General features: G+C 41.9%; 1 protein-coding gene across 1 annotated transcript in view; it reads right to left on the reverse strand.

The window, feature by feature from the left end:
• LOC120937540 (opsin-5-like) overlaps nt 1–17,822 on the reverse strand; it is a 73,377-nt gene that overhangs the window by 54,677 nt on the left and 878 nt on the right. The window lies entirely within an intron of this gene.

A 17,822-nucleotide genomic window follows, 5' to 3' on the forward strand; every position in this document is an offset into this window, starting at 1 on the left:
TCTGCTGAAAAGCCATTCGACGGATAAATATCCGCGGAAACAGATCCGCTGGAGTGTACACACCATAGAATATATCCGCTGAAACCCATTTGCGCGGATTTATCCGCGGATGGATTCTATCGTGTGTATGGGGCCTACGGGTTTAGATATATATACTTGAATGTCATTTTGCATTCAGGTTCTTTAAACATTAGATGTAGATGTGTATATGATTGCTGTCAATTGCAGGTTGATGCAAATGGATAGTATTAATCTAAGGTAATACAAAAGCTCAAGAAACTTGATAATTATTTAATTATGGGAAGATATCTGGAAAATCAAAGTTACCCATTTGTATGAAGCAAATATCTAAAAAAAATTTTTTTTACTTATCTGAGAGAATATGTGCAACAACAAAGAGTTAATTAAAATAATCTAAATAGACTACAGTGCTACAATCTCTAATACATGCTAAAGGTAGTAATATTAAAACGCTATCATATCATAATACAAACTGTGCAGTAAAAGAAAATGTGTAACACAGTTCAGAGAAAGTTTCTGGTAGGAACTCATTAAAACTACTGCACCACTTTTCTGGTGTTAATCCCTCTTGTAGTGTACTGCACAAAATTCATGAAGCATCGACGACACTTTTGGTCCTGACAACGGAAAGGTTTTTTCACAGTAAGAGCTGTGAAAATGTGGAACAGACTCCCTCCAGAGGTGGTTCTGGCCAGATCAGTAGATTGCTTTAAGAAAGGTCTGGATTCTTTCCTAAATGTACAGAATATAACTGAGTACTAAGATTTGTAGGTAAAGTTGATCCAGGGTAAATCCGATTGCCTCTCGGGGGATCAGGAAGGAATTTTTTCCCCTGCTGTAGCAAATTGGATCATGCTCCGCTGGGGTTTTTTGCCTTCCTCTGGATCAACTGTGGGTATGAAGTTGGGTGTATAGGATTTTACTGTGTTTTTTTATTTTGTTTTTTGTGGTTGAACTGGATGGACTTGTGTCTTTTTTCAACCTGACTAACTATGTAACTATGTAACTCGTGCACCAAATTCAGGTAGTTCTACAATGCACTGCTTATACACTGTAGGGCAATGAATGTGTCAAATTCAAAATAGCATACCGACAGTTCTTATCTTAGGAAGTGGAGCTAATTAGGACCAACTCTCTTTGGGGTTATAGAGAGAGAGAAATGGCGCAGACAGATTTTGTGAATGTGTCTCTCATGTATTCTAAAAGTGGAGTAGCATGTGCCAAATTCAAAAGACACTTTCACAAAATCTTTCTGTGCCAGTCTTTATGAATTCCGTAGTCTGTGTGTAATGTACACGCACTGCCCACTTTATTAGGAACACCTTGCTAGTACTGGGGTTGACCCTCTTTTACCTTCAGAACTACCTTAATTTGTGGCATAGATTCAAAAAGGTGTTGGAAAAATTCCTCAGAGATTTTAGTCCATATTGACATGATAGTATCTTGCAGTTGCTGCAGATTTTTTTGGCTGCACATCTATGAGGCGCATCTTCCGTTCCACCACATCTCTATTGGATTGAGATCTGGTGACTGTGGAGGCCATTGGAGTACAATTAACTCATTGTCATGTTCAAGAATCCAGTGGTAAGATGATTTGAGCTTTGTCACATGGAGCATCATCCTACTGGAAGTAGTCATCAGAAGATGGGTACACTGTAGCCATAAAGGGATAAACATGGTCAGCAGCAATACTCAGATAGACTGTGGCTTTTAAACAATGCTCAATTGGTACTAAGGGGCCTAAAGTTTGCCACGAAAATATCCCCCACACCATTACACCACCACCAGCCTGAACCATTGGTACAAGGCAGGATGGATCCATGCTTTTATGTTGTTTTGCGCCAAATTCTGACCCTATCATCTAAATGTCGAGGCTGAAAGGGTTTGGTGTGTTGTGCGTTCAGAGGTGGTATTCTGCATAACTTGGTTTTAAATAGTGGTTATTTGAGTTACTGTTGCTGTTCATCTCGAACCAGTCTGCCAATTCTCCTCTGACTACTGACATTAACAATATGGCTAAATGCATTGAGTTGCTGCCATATGATTGGCTGATAAGCAATTTGCATTACCAAGCAATTGAACAGGTGTATTTAATAAAGTGGCCGGTGAGTGTATATCCACAGGTGGCATGAAAAATCACTTGTGTTTTAAATGGAAAAAGTGTGCCAAAATAACAAAAACTCATGTGGTGTAAATCCTTCACTCCATGTCCACATCAACCTCTCTTCTGTGTTTTCCTCCACCGAACAAATGGACGTACACTCACCAATTTAAATTACCAATCTCTTTTAAGACAGGTAAGCACACTTGGGAAGCTTAAAGTGGTTGTAAACCTCAGCCATGAAATATTAACAAAGCATATCCCTCTATAGTTTGCACTTCATTCCTCTGCTATCTGCATGAATCACTTTGAACATGTGGAGAGTAGAGAAGACTACATATCAACGCTGTATCCTGGCCTAGGGCAGCACTTTGCAGGGGGGCAGCACGAAAAGAGTCCCCACCAGTCTTATGGGGCAAACTGGGATGAGAGGCATATTAGTCTAGCTCCCCCATAAAGCGGCCGCACTGCTACTGGTATGCAGGCGGCCAGCATTCCACAATTTTTTGGAGGGGGCGCCACTTCTAATTTTGACTCTCTTATCATCCTGGACCACAAACTTTCCTCACTGTGCTATATGTTTTCTGCTGCACCATTGGCATGGTTATATCTTCTTAGTCCTCTCCATAAAATTATCAGAAATTTGTGCTTAGTAGAACTAGGCAACACTTTTTTTTTTCATTTTGTAGAGTAAGGGAGGGTTATAGCCCCTGTCAGTTTATTTTTTACCATCCCTGTCCCATTGCAGAGACTTCCCTTTACTTCCTGCCCCATAGCCAAACAGGAAGTGAGAGGAAATCTATGCAAATTAAGGGAATCCATTGCCCCCCCCAGGCCCTCAGAACTACTCGAGTCCCCACTCGAAAATTTCAGGGCGAGTCTTAAACATGAAGGAGTGTGGCCTTGACAGGAAGGGGTGGGTCATATTTAAAGTAGGGGGTGCACAAGTTTAGTCAGGCCTAAGGCAGCACAAAACCTAAATACACCACTGCTACAGATAAACAGGTACAATATTTGTAGGAGGATTTGTTTAATCTCTGTGTATCAGCTAAAGATAGTTACTTCACTGGGTTTATGTAAGAGTTTAAAACTATTCTAAGTAGATGATCCACTCCTTCTAGTAGAAAACCGCCACCAGGCATCTGAGAAGTGTGGCCTTGTCTATTCAGAATGACCTTACAAAAAAGACTGCACATAGCGTGTTAACCTCCCTGGCGTTATGATTATTTCAGATTTTAGGTGCTGAAAGCGGTACCATAATTTTGCATGGAAATTTGGCGTTTTAAACAAGAGTCTAGTAGACATCCCGGGTATAATAAAATTTGAAAAACAAAATCATAAATTATAATATAATAAATAACTATAAATAATTATTACAAATAAAAATATAATTATAATAAAAATTATTCAATAATGTAATCAAATCAAAAACACTAAAATTTGCTCAGTTGCAGAATTGTCGCTGTCATTACTTTTATTTTTTGATGACGAATTTCCCCACAAATTGCTATCGCTCAATTCCGCAAGTGATTATAATTTATTATCGCTGTTTTCAAGCTCTAAAACCACTTTTGACATAAAGGGACACTTTTTGGTTTCTATGGACAATCTCCAGTTTCCAGGCAGAAAGAACAGTTTTTATTATATAAAAGTACATGCAGGGCACTGGGCAGACCACTAGGGACAAAGGGGTGTGTATTTTTTGCATACAGTACTGTAATCTATAAGATTACAGTATACTGTATGTAATGTGTTTATTTACTTTTTTGAACTTGGCGCCAATCTCCGCCCCTGTGCGTCGTAACGTCGCAGGGAACGGAGCTCGGCGGCACACAGGCACTGTGTGAATCGAGCGAGGACACCACTCGATCACAGGGCAGAGAGGCATCGCTGGATCCAGGGACAAGGTAAGTAAACCATGCCTGTGGACACTGCGAGGCGATCCCGATTCTGGCTCAGGGTTACCGCTTTTGGTTCTGAAATTCCGCCCCGAGACAGACTCGGGAATACTGCCTGGGGGGTTAACACCAAAAAAAAATCATATCCTCTTATATAAGTTGTCATTATGACAAAACGCATTGGGGTGGAGCCAGACCGGGTGTGGTCAGTTAACAGACCAGAAGCGCATGCCAGAAATGCCAGCTGTGTCTGTTATGTTTTATAGAGCACCAGTATTTCTTGGCTAGAGACCATACAGTGTTTTGATGGGACTGTTCTACTTTAGAAAGATATGAGTATATGATATTATTCATGAATAAATTATTTTGTTTTGCGGTATCACACTATTTGTGGTATTTTTAGTATGGACACTATAAATTGATGAGTCTATAATCCCCTGATACCTGAAGGTGGTTTCCTACCAGGAGGGGTATGTATATTAATTGACTGGAGGGAACCACTTTGTGATTGGCTGGCATCTTTCCACATGAAGAGAAATTAATGGCATTATTTCTAAACATGATTTTTGTTATTACCATTATCACACTCTTTTGTATTAAATTTTGGATTACAGTGCTGTATTCTACTTAGAGTTTTTTTATTTTTTTTTTTTCATATTTAACCTTTTCTTTTATTTTCTTGTAGTCAAGGTCACAGAGTAATAACACAGCATAAATCAAAAATACATAGACATATAAGAATCAACTGTACATTCTAATAGAGAGTCAGCTTGAAAGCAATCCAGAAACAACCCAGACAGATAGTGGGAAACCAGAGCTATAACCGTCCCGGTTCCCTTACTCTGTTCTTGTTTTAACTATCTTTTTGTCTCTGCCATGCCCTCCACTCTCCCCCAGAACCCCGTGTTGATCCATACTTCTGACCCACTCTGTTCCCTTTACCTACCCCGTGCCCTACCTATCGACTCCCAAAACTTAAAACCAAATCAAACCCTCACAACCACAAAATAATAATAAAAAAAAAAAAAAAAAAAAAAAAAATTATATCAATGTCCTCCCCTCCCCCCTCCCCCCTCTCCCCCCTCTCCCCTCCTCCTCCCCACCAGAGACAGATATAACCTTGTTTGGTTCCCCTCTTTTACCTCTCTCTACCTACTCCAATCCTAGTGGACTCTACCCTCTCTATTCTATTCTTCCAATAGTCTCTTTCCTTCTTCTGATTTCATAAACTGGTTCCACCTGGACCATGTTTCTTCATATTGTTCCCTTTTGTTCCTCGTTGAGAGGATTAAGTCCTCTATAGCTCCGATCTCTCTCACTCTATTAAGCCATCTCGCGATAGAGGGTAGTCTACTTTCTCTCCACTGTAATGTTATTCCGATCTTAGCCGTATTTATCAAATGGCATATTACCGACTTTTTATACTCTTGCATTGGGATTTGTGAGCTGTGGAGCAGGTAAAAAGCTGGGTCGTCCGGAATCTGACGTTCCGTAAATTTTTGAACAATTCTCTGGACTTCCTTCCAGTAACCTCTCACTTTTACACATGACCAGAATATATGCAGCATAGTTCCCTGCTCCAGTCCACATCTCCAACAATACTCTGAGTTATCCTTGCTAAATTTATGCAGCCTTACTGGTGTATAATACCATTGGGACAGTAATTTATAATTGGATTCTTGTATACGCGTAGATGTTGAGGAGCATAAAGCTAGGTGAATTATTTGTTTACGTTGATTCTGTGAGAAAACTCTCCCCAGATCCCTTTCCCATTTTCCCAGTCCCGGCAACTCAAAGTCCTCTTGAGGTGATATCAATAGTCTATACATCTTTGAACTTACTCTCTGTATTGGTTCCTCATCTTCACAATATTGTTCAAATTTAGTTAATTGTCGCTGGAAATTAGATGGTTGACCTAGGGATCTTAGGAAATAACTTAATTGAAGTGCCTGCCAAAAGCTTAACTCGTAACTCCCCTTTCTCTTCGTCAAGTCCTCGATTGATGGCCATGTATTTTTTTGCAGAAAGTGTGATGCCTGCACCTTGCCCCTTTCTTTTAATTTATTAAAAACCACTCCTCCTGTACCCGGTATGAATCCCGGATTCCCTAATATAGGTATCAAGGGTGAACATTTTGTTGAAAATTTTGGATTTTTGCATATTTTTGCTGCAATCACCAGCGTAGGGCCGATTATAGGGTGTTTCTTCATCTTACTTGGTAGAACATTATAGCACCAGGGGGCTCTACCTAATGCAATTGGACAGATCTGCTGTTCAACTTCAACCCACCTTTTATAGTGCCCATTCCTACACCAATCTATTAATCTCGTCAGGTGTGCCGCTTGATAGTATTTGGCAATGTCTGGAACCGCCATCCCCCCAAAGCACTTGGGTACCTTCATTACTTCTTTTTTTATCCTTGCTTTCTTCCCCGCCCAAATGAACTTCATCAGAAGAGAGTCCGTTTGTCGGAGAAAAACTTGTGGTATGGTTATCGGCAAAGTTTGGAACAAATACGTTATTTTTGGCAGAATACTCATCTTGATTATATTATTTCTGCCGAACCATGAGTGAAATCCGTGTTGCCATTTCTCAAGTAGTATTTTTATTGAATTAAACAGCGGTGGAAAGTTTTTTTTAAACACTTCTTTTATATTTGCCGGAATCAAGGTACCCAAGTACTTTAGTGTAGTCTTCCAATTAAAACCAAAGTTTTGTTGTATGATCGCCTGTTTATGGGGTGTCATTGATACGCTCATTGCTTCAGACTTTGCTTGGTTTATTTTTAGATTGGAGAGCTCTCCAAATGCGGCTATTTCTTTAACGAGGTTGGGTAGAGAAACATGTGGGTTTGATACAGCGAACAGCAGATCATCTGCAAAAGCCGTTACTTTATGTGTTCCCTCCCCTATCTGAATACCCTGTATATCTGGGTTTTGGCGTATTTTATTTAGCAGGGGCTCCAGAGATAATACAAATAACAGCGGTGACAGGGGACATCCCTGGCGCGTTCCGTTTGTGACTTGGAAGGTTTTGGAGAATATCCCATTCACTCTCACTGCTGCTTGTGGGCCTGTATATATACTCCCTATCCATCTTAGCATATTCTCCTCCATCCCCACATGTCTCAGCACTGCGAACATAAAGTTCCAACTCACTCTATCAAAAGCCTTCTCGGCGTCGGTGTTTAGGAACACGCAAGGGATGTCCCCGTCAATAGCCTCCTGCACCAGATTAAGCACTCTTATTGTTCCATCTCTTGCCTCTCGTGTGGGAACGAAACCAACTTGGTCCATATCCACTAGCTCTGGTAGCCAGACCTGGATTCGTCTCGCCAAGACCTTCGTAAAAAGTTTTAAGTCGGAATTTAGCAACGAAATCGGCCGATAACTGCCACACTCCGCCGGATCCTTTCCCTCTTTGGGGATAACTATAATATGCGCCAATAAGGAATCTGGTGGGAAATCTGCTGACCGGCCCACTTCGTTAAGAAACTTTACTAATTGCCCTCCCAATAGTGTTCCAAATTCTTTATAGTACCTTATTGTGTAGCCATCTGGGCCCGGGGCTTTCCCGTCCGCCATGGTTTTTAATGCTGCCTCTAACTCTTCTATTGAGATCGGGGTTTCTAAGCTAGCCCGGGCAATTGGTGACAGTTTGGCCATATCCATTGCTGATAGATATTCTTCTATTTTTGAAGATGCTACTGGTTTCTGGGACAAGTTATATAGAGAGGAGTAGTATCTACCAAACTCTTCCACTATATCCTTCGGCTTCCGTTTTAATTGACCCTCCTTCCCCTTAATTTGTGAGATAAATGTTTGTTGGCTCCTCTCTTTCAGTTTCCCAGCTAATAATTTGCTACACTTATCTCCGAATTCGTAGTTTATTCTCCTTCCTCTTTGTATGCTTGCTTTGGCTTTATATCTTAAGATCTCTGTAATCTGCCTTCTCAGGTGGCTCAGTTCTCTACCTGTCTGGGGAGTGTGTATCTTTTTATGTTGAAGCTCCAGTTCCTGTATTTCTGCTAGTATTTTTTTAACCTGCTGTTCACGCTTCCTTTTTAAGTTCACCCCGTGTCTGATCAGGACCCCCCTAATCACCGCTTTGTGCGCTTCCCACACCATCCCTGGGTTACTCCCGGGAATGTCGTTCCTTTGGAAATACTCTGTAATTTCTCGAGCGACATCTTCCCTCACTTCCCTGTTCTGTAGGAGGCTTTCATTTAGTCGCCACCTTCTCTCCTGAGTGGGCCCTGTGCTGACCAAAGAAATACGTAGGCTGACCGGGGCATGATCAGACCACGTTATGCTCCCAATGGACACCTCTACCACGGACGAGATCAGATAGTGGGGGATCATGAACAAGTCTATCCTAGAGTAAACTTGGTGTGGATTAGAGTAGAATGTATAATCCCTTTCCTCTCCTTTCATCGTCCTCCATACGTCTACCAGCTGAATTTCATGTAGACTGCGCAAGACCCCTCGTCTGACCCCGTCTGCAATAGATGAGGTACCCCTGGAGGTGTCCATTTTTGGATTCAGGGGAATGTTGAAATCTCCCCCCAGAATTAGCTTACCTTCCGAAAATTTCATCAATTCTTTGAGGATTTTCCTCATAAAGGTATCTTGGTGTACATTCGGAAGGTAAACCGTGGCTAGAGTTACTTTAATTCCTCCTATCATCCCTTTCAAAAAAAGATATCTCCCTTTTAAATCTTGATGCCTATCTTCCAGTGTCCAAGGGATTCTGTTGGATATTAAAATAGAAACCCCCTTAGATTTAGCTTCCTGGTTTCCTGCATGATAGGCTAATGGAAAGAACCTATTTTGCAATAAAGGGAGCCCACCTGTCCTGAAATGCGTCTCCTGTATGTAGGCAATATCTGTCTCTGCGTGTCGCAGGTCATTCATCAACATCCTGCGCTTTTCAGGGACATTAAGTCCCTTTGCGTTCAGGGAGATAATTTTTAATCCCTCCATCTCTGGCATTGAGAATAGAGAAGGGAGGGAGAGGGAGACAGAAAAAGAGGAGAGAGCAAAAAAAAAAAAAAAAAAAAAAAAAAAAAAAAATAAACAAAAAATATATATATATAAAAAACCCCCCCCAAAAACAGTGTGAGGGGGCACCTCTCTCCTTACCCCCCCTAACCCCCCTCCCCCACTCTAACTGCACCCGCCCACTCAACCCTCCCCCCTACCCACCCCTCCCACCCGTTCCTAAATCCCACTTGGGGACGTTGCCCACTTTTAACCTCCTCCCCTAATGGTCCAGAGGGCAATAACCTAATCCGGGGGCTCGTCGTCTAATTAGGTGGTTCCATATACCGAAATAACAACGGTAAACAAATAAAATAAAAAAGAAAAAAAATGAGACACTCCGGTCTACTCCCCCCCCCCCCCCTCCATCCACCCTCCTGCTATTTTTCTATTTTTGCAACCCTTCCCACTTCCTTACTGTTGACCTTTCAGATGCTTTTTCTTCTTTTCTCCCCCTCTCCCTTTCCTCCTCCCTCCCCTCCCCGTCCTGACCTCTAACTGTTACCCTATCCCTGAAATTTTTACCTTTGGCTTCTCCCCTCCCCCCTCATGGAGGCCCCCAGGCCCGGCCCCCCTCCACCCTACTATTTCTTCCCCCCCTCCTCCTCGCCGCGCCCGCTCCCCGCCCCCCCCCAGATCCCTCCCATTCCCAATTTCCCCCTGCATAAGTGGTTCTGTGTTCCTTAATTAATCAAGTGCGAACAACCCAAAAAAAAAAAAAAAAAAAAAAAAAAAAAAAAAAGGGGCCCCCGCCCAATCTCTGTGCATAATATTTAAATTACATTGTGTTACATTGTGCTTCCTATTACTTCTTATAGGGCCACAGTTAATCTTCCTGTGGTCCACCCTACAAAGAATGAATAGATAAATAACTAAACCAAACCATGATTACAAAAAAGAACCTTATAACCCTGCTCTGAGGTACCTTAACTGTACCATTACCATTATGATACTCTCCTTTATAGTGTATATATCTACCAATAACTACCAATAATCTCACAAAAAATAAATAAATAAGTGATGAGGAGAAAAAGAGAAAAAAAATGAAAAAATGGCTATCATGCCACCCTACTCCCCCCCCCCCCCTTTGAATATACATAGTAGTGATCCAAAAAACGAAAAAATAACATAAAAATAAATAATTAATACATGGTGCTCCTTCTGAGGGATTGGGCCCGGGTGCTGGGCCGGGTATTTCCCCCATCAGAGGCGCGGGCGCGGCGGGACAAGGGCGGGAGGCAACGCCTACTCATACACCTCAAAATTTAGACAGATCCCGGAGAACCAAAAAATCTATCACATAAAAAAAAAAAAAAAAGAGGGGGGGGGAGAGAGAGAAGCCCCTCTCTACTGGTGGGTTTCGGTAACCATAAATTAATGTCACATAATCATATCTAGATGCCATGCACCGCTTATCTATCGTCCTGTGGGCTTGGTAGTCAGGAAGGGAGAAAAAAAGAAGAAAGAAAAAAAAAAAAAAAAAAAAAAGGGAAGGGGAGAAAGTCTCCGTATTTGCGGGTCCCCAATCTTCTTCTTTACGGGGGTACCGACCCACTTTCCTTCCTCTTCTCAAGCCTCCTTAATCCGATGGATTTAGCGGTGCTTCTAGTGGACCAGGATAGGTGCTGCAGCCAGTTTTGCACCTCTATTGCCTCCATCTCCATAAATCTAAACAGCTCTGGAAGTTCCAGAGGTTGTTGTAGGTGGAATGTCTGTGTGTTCCTTTTTATTATAACCGCTATAGGAAACCCCCAACGGTAGGTCCCTCCTGCCTGCTTCACCTTATCCAGCATTGGGCGTAACATAGCCCTACGCCGAAGCGTAGCCCGCGAAAGATCTGGCAGTATCTGGATCCTAGACCCCTCAAATATGATCTCGCCTACTGTCCAGGCCCTCCTGCTGATGAGTTCCTTATGTGCAAAATAATGAAAGCAGCAGATTATGTCCCTCGGCCTGTTTAAATTTTCTGATGGTGGACCTAGAGCTCTATGTAACCGTTCAAATTCAAGAGGGTAAGGGCTGGGGGGGTCCATCAATTGGCGACATATTGTTTCAACTGTTTGTTGCAAAGCCTCCTTTCCAATTGACTCGGGTAACCCCCTAAATCTCAGGTTCCTGCGCCTACTACGGTCCTCAATTTCTTCTAACTTAAGCTGTAAGGAGTCTACTTGTAAAGTTTGTAATCTCTGAGCCTGTTCTAGGCTTGCAACCCGTTTTTCCAACAGCCCCCCCTCAGCTTCCACTTGTGACAACTTATCTGTTAGTTGCTGTACATCCTCTTGTACAGTTTCCAGCGCTTTACGGTGTGACTCCTCCATTCTTATCACCAAAGCCTCCATCTCTGTTCTTGTGGGTAGTGCAAGTATGTCTGCACGTGTTGGGAGGGTGAGTAGCATCTCCTTCAGCACACTGAGCTCTGGCTCTTGGGTCACCCCTCTTCCGTCTGACTCTTGCTGCTGCTGGACACTCTCCTCCTGATCTGACCGCAGCGCCCGCCTCATGGCCATTCCTCCTTCCTCTCTCTCAACAGTGGCTGGGGATGGCTTTCTACAGACCTCCGAGTCACTTTCACTTAGCACACTCACCGTGCGTGTGACTACGTCTGGCCCGGCGTGCTGTGCTGCGGATCGATTCCGGATTGCAGCTGCTCTGGTCTGGGGAAAATATTGCTGGATATCAGCTTGAACACGGGTTTTAGAAAACCCCTCCTCCTTCCTCATCCCCAGTGCGCTGTTCGAGGCCTGTTATGTCCGTGGAGACCGCGCTGTATTAAGGGGCCGTTGTTAATCTATGGCCGTGGGAGTATTTTCGGCATCAGCCTCCTATGTTAGACCGGAGGTGGATGGAGGTAAGAGGAGCTCAGAGCCTGCGTGCCTCTACTCCACCATCGTTAGACCACTCCCCCCTATATTACTCAGAGTTTTTTTATTAACACTTTTTTTTGCTGCACATATTTAAGGAGTTTTTAATATATGTGCTGATTTATTGTTTTTTTTTAAATTACGGTAAAACCTTGAATTGCAAGCATAATTCTGGAAACATGCTTGTAATCCAAAGCACTCGTATATCAATGCAAATTTCCCCATAAGAAATAATGAAAACTCAGATGATTCGTTTCACAACCATTAATTCTTAGGTCTTTCAGTTTATAGTCCATATAAAAAAGATTATAGCAAGGTTGTGTAACCATAAGATGTCCATCCACAAATGGCAGCCTCCGCAAGGGGATTAGAAGCAAAATCCAGCAGGAGCTACAGAGTATAAAAGAGAAGAGATGCGTCTCTAAGTGTAACAATATGGTTACATTTATTGAAGGTACAACATTTAGCAAACTCACATGATTGATGATTAAAACAGGCAATCTAAGTATGCAGGCATCCAGGTCTGCAATCGTGACCGGGAAGACTATCCTGCAGTAGAGCAATCTGTATCTGAGGCTTAAAGCACTCATGGAGCACAGCATGGAATAGATGACATCAATGGCAATGCAGAGATTAGTCACATCTTTACCCTGGATGCCTGCATACTTAGATATGCCTGTTTTAATCATCAACCATGTGAGTTGCTAAATGTTGTATCTTCATTAAATGTAACCATATTTCTATACTAAGGCCCGGTACACACGACCGAGTTTCTCGGCAGAATTCAGACAGAAACTCGATTGGAGCTGTATTCTGCCGAGAAACCCGGCCGTGTGTACACTTTCGGCCGAGGAAGCCGACGAGGATCTCGTCGGGCCAAATAGAGAACATGTTCTCTATTTCCTCGTTGTTCAATGAGGAAAGTTGGCTCGCCGAGACCCTCGGCGGCTTTACAAGGAACTTGATGAGCAAAACGATGAGTTTTGCCCGTCGAGTTCCTCGGACGTGTGTACGGGGCCTTAGAGGCACCTCTCTTCTCTTTTATAGTCAGTTGTGACATGACGCTACTTGTATATTAACCCTCCTGGCGGTATTCCCAAGCGTGACTCGGGGTGGATTTTGTGTGCTAAAATTGGTATCCCCGAGTCACGCTCGGGGTAGCTATGCAGAGCCTGCAGCGTGCGCTGGCTTACCTTGTTCCTGGATCCAGCGATGTCACCGTGCTGTGTGAGCGAGCGGGACCTCGCTCGATTCACACAGTGTCCCCGTGTGCCGTCAATCTCCGTTCCCTGCGACGTTACGATGCACGGGGGCGGAGAACGGCGCCAAATTCAAAAAGGTAAACAAACACATTACATACAGTATACTGTAATCTTATAGATTACAGTACTGTATGTTGAAAATACACACCCCCCCTTGTCCCTAGTGGTCTGCCCAGTGTCCTACATGTTCTTTTATATAATAAAAACTGTTCTTTCTGCCTGCAAACTGTAGATTGTTCATAGCAACCAAAAGTGTCCCTTTATGTCAAAAATGGTTTTAGAGCAGCTAGAAAACAGCGATAATAAATTATAATCACTTGCAGAATTGTGCGATAGCGATTTGTGGGGAAATTCGTCATAAAAAAATAAAAGTAATGACAGCGACAATTCTGCAACTGAGCAAATTTCAGTGATTTTGATTTGATTACATTATTGAATAATTTTTTATTATAATTATATTATTATTTGTTATAATTATTTATAATTATTTATTATATTATAATTTATAATTTTGTTTTTAAAAAAAATTCATACCCGGGATGCCTACTAGACTCTTGTTTGGACAGATTTAAGTGAGTTATTCCTAATAATTACAGGCCTACAATATAAAACGCCAAATTTCCTTGCAAATAATGGTACCGCTTTCAGCACTTTTTTCTGAAAGAATCATACCGCTAGGGAGGTTAAAGGATAAAAATTAACAATGTTGATGGGAACCCACTTGCTTGGTTCAAGCAATGCTTTGTTAAAGCAACCATTGGCTTTAGTCTCTGACCTTCACAAAGCACATTATGAGGAGTGACCAAAGCACTCTGCCACACAGATCCTCAGCACTGAAGTTCTCTCCACCCAAGTTGTTGTTGTTCTCACCAATTAGGTTTGGCAAATATACACAGAAAAAAGATTATTAACTTGTAATGGAAGTTTCTAATGTTTTTCTTAAAGTGATTGTAAATGTAGAAGGTATTCTACTTTAATGCATTCTATGCATCAAGGTAAAAAACCTTTTGTGCAGCTTCCTCCTCCAGATCCCCCCCTTATATTTACCTGAGCCCCATCTCGATCAAATCTCAATCCAGTGCTGTGCCCGAGAACAGTGGCTCTCTAGGCTCTAGCTAGCAGAGGGAGCCAATAATTCCTGCTCCTGTCAATCACAGTGTGTGATAGGGAGAGAGTAGGGGCCGTGGCCGAGCCACATTGTGTGTGTCTATGGACACACAAGCACAGGTTGGGATCAAGCTTGAGTGGGAGGAGCCATGAGCGCCGGTGAGGGTCCCCAGAATAGCAGGTTCGGGGCTGTTCTGGGTAAAGCCATTGCACAGAGAAGGTAAGACAAGTTTGGTTTGTTATTTGAACAAATACATTTACAAATACATTTACACTCACTTGAGTTGACAACTCTGCAATCCCCAATTTCTACAGTACAATAATGGTAACTGGTTTTATTAAGTGAAGCCTCCTGTTCTACAAATGAGACTGTGGATTATCTACTCAACTGAAAACCAGCTGGATCTCCATATTTACGGTAATTATACACCTATTCTTGTATGTCCTGAATTGACTCTAACATGTCAGTTTCAATCTGGCAGCTGGGTAGAACAGAAACACTTCTGGTTATATAATGGATATATATATATATATATATATATATATATATATTAATATATACATACACTGCATCTATTTAGGTATTTAGCATTTGGATGACTGCAGGGAGAGTATTTACATACACTTCAAACGGTAGAAAACAGATGCCCAAGACACTTTGCTGCACTAGGTTCTTAAAACCAATCAATCATCTTCTTTCTGTCTTCTCGTAAGTAGAAACTGCAATCTCGTCTATAGGATGTTATTTACTAACTACAGTTTATTTTTTTTATTTTTTTTTAATAGTTCTCAAAAGTATTACTGTTTTATAGTTGTGTTTGTTGGCATCATTACCAATAACATTAAGAAATTATTTATATACAAATTATAACATAGATAAATAAGTTGTGCACACACAATGAAGTTGATTTACTGAAGGCAAATAGACTGTGGGCCAGATTCACGAAGGAGAGCGCATCTTTGTGCGGGCGTAATGTATCCTATTTATGTTACGCCTCCGCAACTTTGACAGGCAAGTGCAGTATTCACAAAGCAAAGTTGCGGCGGCGTAGCGTAAATAGGCCGGCGTAAACCCGCCTAATTCAAATGTGGAAGATGTGGGCGTGTTATGTAAATTTATTGTGACCCCACGTAAATGACGCTTTTTACGAACGGCGAATGCGCCGTCCGTGAAAGTATCCCAGTGCGCATGCTCCAAATTAACTCGCAAAAAGCCAATGCTTTCGACGTGAACGTAAATGACGTAAATGACGCCCAGCCCTATTCGCGAACAACTTACGCAAACGACGTAAAACATGAACAATTTGACGCTGTTCCGACGTCCATACCTAACATTGGTACGCCTCATAGAGCAGGGGTAACTTTACGCCGGAAAAAGCCTTACGTAAACGGCGTATCTGTACTGCGACGGCCGGGCGTACGTTTGTGAATAGGCGTATCTAGCTGATTTACATATTTCTAGGCGTAAATCAGCGTACACGCCCCTAGTGGCCAGCGTAAATATGCAGTTAAGATATGATGGTGTAGGAGACTTACGCTGGTCGTATCTTATACAAATTCTGGCGTATCTGATTCTTTGAATCAGGTGCCAAGTTACGACGCCTCAGACTCAGAGGTACGACGGCGTATCTGGAGATACATCGTCGTATCTCCTACGTGAATCTGGGCCTGTTTGTTTTGCACGTAAAGTTTCCCTTTCCCCGAAGCTTAGTGGATGTGGTGAAATTTCATTTTGATAAGAATACCCAATCACGTGCAAGGAAAATTAAAATGAACTACATTTTTTTGTGCTTGCACGTCTTTGGATGATGTTAGCAGAGCTTCACCTCATTCACTAAGCTCTGGTGCAAAGTATAATTTCCCTTGCAAAGTGAACATCCTATTAGCTTTTAGTAAATCATCGAGCAAGAGATTATAATTCTGACTGACCCTAACAAGGCAAATAGAGCTATATTACACAAAACTAGAGATGTTATTGTTTATAGAATTAGCAACTATTACGTCAGAACAAAAATATTTATTACATTTTTTGTCTCTTTAATAAATATACTAGCAGTGGGAAACTGTATACGAGGTTACATGGTTGATTTACTAAAAGTAATGAGGCTGTTCACTGTACAAGGGAATTTACCCTAAGGCCTCGTACACACGACCGTTTTCCTCGACAGAGAATCCATCAAGAAACTTGGTGGCAGAGTTTTTTTGCCGAGGAAAACGGTTGTGTGTATGTTTTTCGGGCTGGTTTTCGACGAGAAACACGTTCGTGTGTATGCATAGACACCCGCACATGCTCAGAAGGGTGGCGCCAGTGGAATCAATCTTCCCCTTTATAGTGCCATCATACGTGTTTTACGTCACCGCGTTTGAGAACGACGAGATTTTGTCTTGACAGTGTGTACGCAAAGAAAGCTTGTCGACAAGCCTAACAAGGAATTCGTTGAGGAAAACGATGTTTCATTTACGACGAGTTCCTCGGTCGTGTGTACGAGGCCTGAAGCTTAGGAAATGTAATGAAATTGCTTTTCAAAGATTACCCAATCAAGTGCAAGGAAAAGAAAATATTGCACAAGATCGGATGATGAAAGTCAGCAGGGTTTCACTTAATTTACTAAGTTCTGGGGAAAATTCACTGCAAAGTGCAACTTCCCTTACAAATAGAAAAGCTGCCTTTCAGTAAATCCACCCTTATGTCTACAGAACATGTGCTTGTACTCACAAGTAGCAGATGGTAGAGCAATTTATATCCATAGCTGGGCCTACTCTGATGACATAAACTGAATTTAAACTTTACCACCCATACACAACAGTTGGTTATTTTATTTTATTGTTTGACCTAGAATATCATACTGGTCAGAAAAAAAAAATACATAGCAAAAGCACCATAGAAAAATAAGTCCACTGTTAGCTTCTCTGGTCAGGCTTCAAGTTTCAGGTATTTAAATTCACCTCTAAGCCATAATATATTTAAAATACTCAATTTCATTCAAAGACTTTGTTCCCCTTTCTCTTTTTACCTATGCAGTGTAATAATGTAATGAAATACACAGAATTTAACATTTCAGCTGCCTGTTTTAAAACAATCTGCCATTCATCATGAACACAAATAGACTCAGGGGTTCTACAAGTGTCTAATTAGAATTGTTATGTAAGTCAAGATTAGCCATGAGCCATGAGTTTCTGTAAAGCCTCGTACACACGATCAGTCCATCCGATGACAACGGTCTGAAGGACCGTTGTCATCGGTTAACCGATGAAGCTGACTGATGGTCCGTCGCACCTACACACCATCGGTTAAAAAAACGATCATGTCAGAACGCGGTGACGTAAAACACAACGACGTGCTGAAAAAGACGAAGTTCAATGCTTCCAAGCATGCGTCGACTTGATTCTGAGCAAGCGTGGATTATTAACCGATGGTTGTGCATACTAGCGATCGGTTTTGACCTATCGGTTAGGAATCCATCGGTTAAATTTAAAGCAAGTTGGCTTTTTTTTAACTGATGGTTAAATAACCTATGGGGCCCACACACGAT

The sequence above is a fragment of the Rana temporaria genome, chromosome 4 (genome assembly GCF_905171775.1).
Source record: "Rana temporaria chromosome 4, aRanTem1.1, whole genome shotgun sequence".
NCBI lineage: Eukaryota > Metazoa > Chordata > Amphibia > Anura > Ranidae > Rana > Rana temporaria.